We start from the raw sequence: 6540 nt of genomic DNA on the forward strand, positions 1-6540 counted from the left end.
GAATGAGAATCAAAACCCCAACACCTGCGAGTGTGTTGATAGAAGGTACTCCTTTCCCTGGTTTCCCGCTATCTCTAGTCGCCTTGGCTCCAGAACCCGCGCCTTTCTACTCACCCTTCAGTCAAACCTCGGGAAAATGGCGCGGCTGGCCCTCCATACGATGCTAATTCAAGGCAAAGGGGGTGGGAGTGATGAAAAGAAGTAAAAGGAATAAACACCTCCAAATGGAGAAAATTTATGAGGGAAACGAAAAGCAGCTCACTAGGCACCGCTGGGAGTCGAACCCAGGATCTCCTGTTTACTAGACAGGCGCTTTAACCAGCTAAGCCACGGCGCCACTTGCTTCAATAAAGGTTTTGTGACCCCCTTTGAATCTAGAACATTCGTTCATGTGTATATGAGAAGATATTCTAGTGAACGAAACGATATTCAAAGGTTAATGGGCGCAAAGATAAAGAGGAATGAGAGAGAGGAAAGTTGGGCTTCTTGAGATGTGTGAAAACGACTATTTTAAAGTAATGAATAATTACTTTAAAAATGTGTTCCACCTGTTTCCTACTTAAGGACGAGAAAGCGACTCAAACCCCCGCGCACATGATGCAAGGGACTACTAGTCTATTGCTTTAACCGCTCAGCCACACAGTTCTTAGCAGTTACTTTCTCTCTACGAATCTGTGAAATCCTTTTTTGTAAAAAAGGAATGGGAATTTTTTTTCCCTCTTTCTTTTTTGTTCCCATACTTCTTTAAAGTAGCGGTACCCAACTCTGTTTCTGCAGGGAAGAATGGTATTTCTTAGAATAGCGTCCCGTTAAGGTGGGAGGGGCGGGATTATGGGTGGGAAATGACCCACAAAGGAAGCAATTCTTTCTTTTTCTAGTTTCTACTTTCCGGAAGATGAAGTGCAGAAAAATAAGAACGTTTCCCCATATCCTCTCCTATGACAAGTGGTAGTAACCAGAAACTAGAACTGGAAGAGACTTCACAGGCCATCTACTCCAACCCATTTTACAGATGAGGAAACTGAGACCGAGAAAGGTTAAATGATCTGTCCCAAATCATAAAGTTGCATTTGACCCTAAACTCTGACTTTGTCTCATCGAGAATACAGGTAAATCGGTCAGTCTTCGGACCGTCCCAAGAATTCGGACACCCTTCTCCTCGGCCCTTTCTAGACCCTTAGCAAATGGGTTCTTCCCTTGTCCGAGGAGGAATGGGGAAAAAATTACTAGTCCTATTCCTCCAAGCCGGGAAAAGGTTTTGAGAAATGGGGAGGGAAAAAAAGGAAAATGTGCTGTGAATTACACCAGTGACCCCGACGTGATTTGAACACGCAACCTTCTGATCTGGAGTCAGACGCGCTACCGTTGCGCCACGAGGTCGTCCGAACGTGGGGTTGGATGTGTCAGCTTATGGCTATTAGGCGGCCGGAATGGCTGTGCCTGAGATGTGAATAGAGCAAGAAGAGGAAGGCGGAGATTGATGCGTCAAGTGGATTCGGCCGAATAGATGAATGAATACAAGAGAGAGACAAAGAGACAGAGACAGAAAGTGAGACACGGCAACAACAAGACTATACGACAGACCGAGACACACACAGAGAAACAGAGATAGAGAGCGCTCCTGGTCCTCTTCTACCTGTGTTTGACCATCTCACTTTACCAAAGAACTCCTTTCTCCCCCGCCTCCCACGTCTCGTACACACACACACACACACACACACACACACACACACACACACACACAGAGCAGAATTTCTCCCTCCACTTTTTGACCTGATGGAAGATAGTGAGAATTCTCAGAAGAACATATTTCTCTCTTCCCGCCAGAGAGTCCTGGTAATGACAAAAGACTCAGGCACCGTAGGTTTAAAAGACGGATTTCTAAGTCCTGTAAAGGAGATCTTGGAGGAATGGCACCTGCTCTGAATTCGCTCCAGTTCCCTGGCTCACAAGATGATTATACCAGTTACTGAGGCTAGCTTGCCGTCTCTGCCCTCGCCTGTTCTGTACTAAAGTACCTTAATGGAATCAATGGAATAAAATGGAGGAATCAATGAATAAAAGAGAGATTGAAAAGTGAAAGAAAGATCAGGAAGGGAAACAAGCTAGCAGGGCAGGAATCATGAAATTAGCACTTGCAAGGACCACCACTCCTTTAGAGACTGCAGCCAAAGGAAGGAGAAAGGTTACATTTAAAAGAAGGAATTGGTAAATAATGGCAACCACCCAGAAGAATGGGGAGGGGGAGTAGAGAGAGGTAATTAAACATTTCTACATCACCAATGGAGCAGACATTTCAGATAGGCAATGTTAAAAGGAAGGCAAAAGTAAAGTCACTTAACCTCTTTTTGTTTTACCTTCCTTAACTGTAAAATGAAGATGATAATAACACCTAAATCCTAGAGTTGTGAGCTTCAGATGAGATAATTGTAAAGCATTTAACACAATGCCTGACATATAGTAAATATTTAATAAATGTTTGTGTCTATCCTTCCTTTACTCCCACAGTAGTCATGTGAGGAAGCCACTATTGTGGAAAAGAGGCCAACTATCATTACCAACCCATAGATCAGATTAGCCAGTCTAACTGAAGCATCAAGATAAAAAGAGATAGGAAGCAGCATGGGCTAGGCAAATCAAACAACATCTACTATCTTTACCACCTTGTCTCCCAAAGATTTTCAGCTATTACCATAATATTGTTTCCAGCCATGTACTTGTACCCATTATCCTAGGAAGGTAGGATGTCAAAATGCCTGGCAATTGGCTCTTGCAGCCACAACTATTGAAGATCCAGAAAAGAAAGTTCTTGCCACCAAAGTCCTTGACACTGTCAAATAACTCACCATCAGAAACATATGGGATTTTATCAGTGAAATTGACATTAAAGAAGAAAAATTAACAACTACCATAGCATAGAATACATTGATACTCTAAGGACCATAGGTCTTTTTCATCTGATCTGCAACTGAAAACTTCCATGTATGTTGTTTTCCATATTAGAAAGTGAGCTACTTGTTAGCAAAGATTGTCTTACTTTTCTATTTAGCACATTGCTTTGTACTTAGTAAATCCTTAATAAATATTTTTTCATTCATTCATTTTATAAAATGCTCTTTTGGGAGATTAAGCACCTACTATATGTCAGGCAAATGTTTTACAAATATCTCATATGATCTCACAACTCTGGATTTTAAGTACTTATTATCATTATCTTCATACAACATTGATAAAGTAATTTAGGTAGTATGGTCATTTTTATTATTTTGACTCAACCTCCATGGGAGTAATTCATGTGTTTCCAATTATGTAGATCAGTATTTCTACAAAGAGTGTTTTATAGTTAGATTCATATTATCCCTGCTTGAATCTTAGAAGATATTCTCCCAAATAGATTATATTTTCTATGGTTATTTTGAATGAAATTTCTCATCCTAAATATTCTTGATTTTTGTTGTTTACAATGCTTATTTAGGTTGATTTATCTTATATCCTACAACTTTAATGGCATTATTTCAATTAAATTTTAATTGACTCTTTAGAGTTCTCTAAGTACACCTGCATCTGCATATCATCTGTAAAAAGTGATACATTTTGTTTTTTCTTTGCTCATGATTGGATTATAGCTATGAAGACTGGGTTAGAAGGGAGATTGGTGGTCTATGAGATGCTGCCACTCCTGGGGCTCTTCTGTTACTTGACAATTGCTCAAGAGTTGTTTCTGGTGGTGATGAGGAATTACTTGACAATGAATAAAGTCTCTTAATTATGGCTGTGGAGGCTAGACTGGAAGCAGTCCTTGGTCTTATTTCTTCAATTTCTTTGTCTTGTTTTCATTGCACTAGTTAGCATTTCTAATATTATGTTAATAATAGTAATGATGAGGAACTTACATTCTAATGGGAGAGACATGTATAAGGAGGCACTAGTCAAGTAGGGGTTGTTTGGTTCAGAAAGTTATTAACATAATGAATGGAGTGATAAAGCAAAGTTGATTTGTTCATAGTTCATAGTTTCAAAACGGGAGAGAGAAGGATATGGTTTGAGGGAAGAGAAGAGAGAGTGGAATTTTCCCAAAGTAGTAGTTTGGGAGAGACGATCAAAAATTAGGAAAACACACCCCAGCAAAAGTTTCACCAGGGCATGGACTTTACTGTGGGCTATGAAACCCTTGGGAGAGAAGGTTGTGCAGAAAGTGATAGGAGAGGATGACTGCTTGGTGATTAGAATGAAATGTTTTAGTCATGGAAATCATAGTGTTGGTTACTGGTTGAAACAGCCAATATGGTTTGTTGAAAAAAGAGGTTGTGACTTACCTAAGGATGAATTTGAACTAAGGTCTTCCTGACTGCAGACTCAGAACTCTACCATCAAACAACTACAAAGCAGCTTTCTTGCCTAGTGTTTCTCTATCAGAGCAACTTCCCCAGATGATGTCTATGGGGGCTGAACTGTTTAGTTGGTACTACTTCCTGGACTCTAGTGCTTTCTTTGTTACCAACAATTATTTCAGTGAAAAGGAAGATGAGACCCTTTCCTGCACTGATTTCTTTTTTCAGTGATGGTAGTTGGGCTTGAAAGCAGGTTTGGTAGTTTAGGAGTACCTCTATTCCCAAGGCTCCTGGACCAGGAGTCTCCTAGGCTACCTCTAATATGAGGGGACATTATAGTCAAGGTTGTATTGGTGTTTTGGTTTGTCTGTACATGCTTCCTCTTCCCTCAAGGTAGCTCTTTGCTTCAGAACTAGAGAAAATAGCATTATTATGAAGGAAAAAGGTAAAATAAATTAAGGATGATTTTTTTTTAAATAGGAAGGGAAGGGGAAAGAGAGAGAAAAGAGACAGAAAGAGAAACAGAGGAAAAGAGAGAAAGAAAAAGAGAAAGGGGGAGAGAGAGAGGGAGAGACAGAGAGAAAGGGTAAGATTGGTAGAATAAATTAGGTATGTAACATTCTTTTTTTTTTCTTCCCAAAGTGGGGTTAAGATGCTTTCACTCACTTTTATTATTTTTCCCTACATTTTAATCAATATTCACTAAACATTTTATTAGATGTCTACCATATGCCAGGCTCTGTTTTCAGTGCAGGGGATGCAAAAAATAAAGAATCTCTGCCCTCAAGTTGCTTACATTAGGTATACAACATTCTGAAGCAAACAAACAGAAGTATAGTGTTTGATAAACTCAAAGACTCCAGTTACTGATGAACTCATTATTTAACTGCTGGGAAAGAACTGCTGGGAAAACTTGAAAACAGTTTGTTTTCAGAAAAACATTTCAATTTGTATTTTTTTATTAAAGCTTTTTATTTACAAAATATATACATGGGCAATTTTTCAACAATGACCCTTGAAAAGCCTTCTGTTCCAAATTATCCCTTCCTTCCCCCCACCCCTTCCCCTAGATAGCAGGTAGTCCAATATATGTTAAATGTGTTAAAATATATGTTAAATCCAATATATGTAAACATATTTATATAGTTATCTTGCTGCATAAGAAAAATTGGATCAACAACAACAAAAAAACAACTGGAAAAGAAAACAAAATGCAAACAACAACAGAAAGAGTGGGAATGCTATGTTGTGGTCCACACTTAAGTTCCCACAACTTGAACAGTTTGGCAGAAATTCAATTTAGATAACACTTCCCACCATAAATCAAGATAAACTCCAAAAGTAGACATGACATAGATATTAAAAGTCATGTCATAAACAAAGAAAAGAAGCAAAAAAGAAGAATTAGTGACTGAACAAATGATAAAGAACATCAAGTGAGATGAAATGGACAGTTTTTTATATAAAATAAAAACATTTTTACACAAATTTAACAGTAAATATTAGATAGAAAACAGATAATGGAGAAAAATTTTTGCAACTAATTTCTCTGACAAAGGTCTCATTTACCAGATATATGGAACCAATTCAAATTTATGACTAAGAGCTATTCCTAAAGATAAATGATCAAAGAATATGAACAGGCCTATTTCAAAGGAAGAGATCCAAGTTATCAGCTATCATATGCAAATATTTTAAATTTCACATTTTAGAAAAATTAAAAAGCAATTTTTGAGGTTCGATCTCACATCTAATCAGACTGGCAAAATTTAAAAAAAAAAAAGACAATAATAAACATTGAAAAAGCTTTGGGAAAAACAGGCACAGTAATGTAGGACTGGTGGAGTTGTGAATAATTCTGCCCAGAAAGCTATTAATCTCTACATACCTTTTGAACCAACTGTATAACTACTAGACTACCCCAAAGAAATCAAAGGGAAAAGGACCTATATGTACAAACATATTTATAGCAGTTCTACTATGGAAGAAAAAATGGAATCTGGGGGCAGGATCCTTCTATTTGAACATTGACTAGACAAACTATGGTATGTGAATTATGGAATATTATTGAGCTTAAGAAATAATGAAATGGATAATTTCAGACTAAACTGGGAGAACCTCTCTAAACTTTAGAAGTTTGATCACCACAATGACAAACTATCCGTCCAAAAGAATGAAGATAAGCCACTCACCTCCTGACAGAGGGATT

General features: G+C 38.1%; 2 non-coding genes across 2 annotated transcripts; both read right to left on the bottom strand.

Moving 5' to 3' along the window:
• Positions 1-263: 263 nt before the first annotated feature.
• TRNAT-AGU (transfer RNA threonine (anticodon AGU)) lies at positions 264-337 on the bottom strand. Its single transcript has one exon. It is a non-coding gene; the product is annotated as a tRNA-Thr (tRNA).
• Positions 338-1308: 971 nt separating this feature from the next.
• Positions 1309-1380, bottom strand: TRNAW-CCA (transfer RNA tryptophan (anticodon CCA)). The gene has a single exon. It is a non-coding gene; the product is annotated as a tRNA-Trp (tRNA).
• Between the last annotated feature and the right edge of the window lie 5160 nt (positions 1381-6540).

The sequence above is a fragment of the Antechinus flavipes genome, chromosome 4 (assembly GCF_016432865.1).
Source record: "Antechinus flavipes isolate AdamAnt ecotype Samford, QLD, Australia chromosome 4, AdamAnt_v2, whole genome shotgun sequence".
In the NCBI taxonomy this organism is placed as follows: Eukaryota; Metazoa; Chordata; class Mammalia; order Dasyuromorphia; family Dasyuridae; genus Antechinus; species Antechinus flavipes.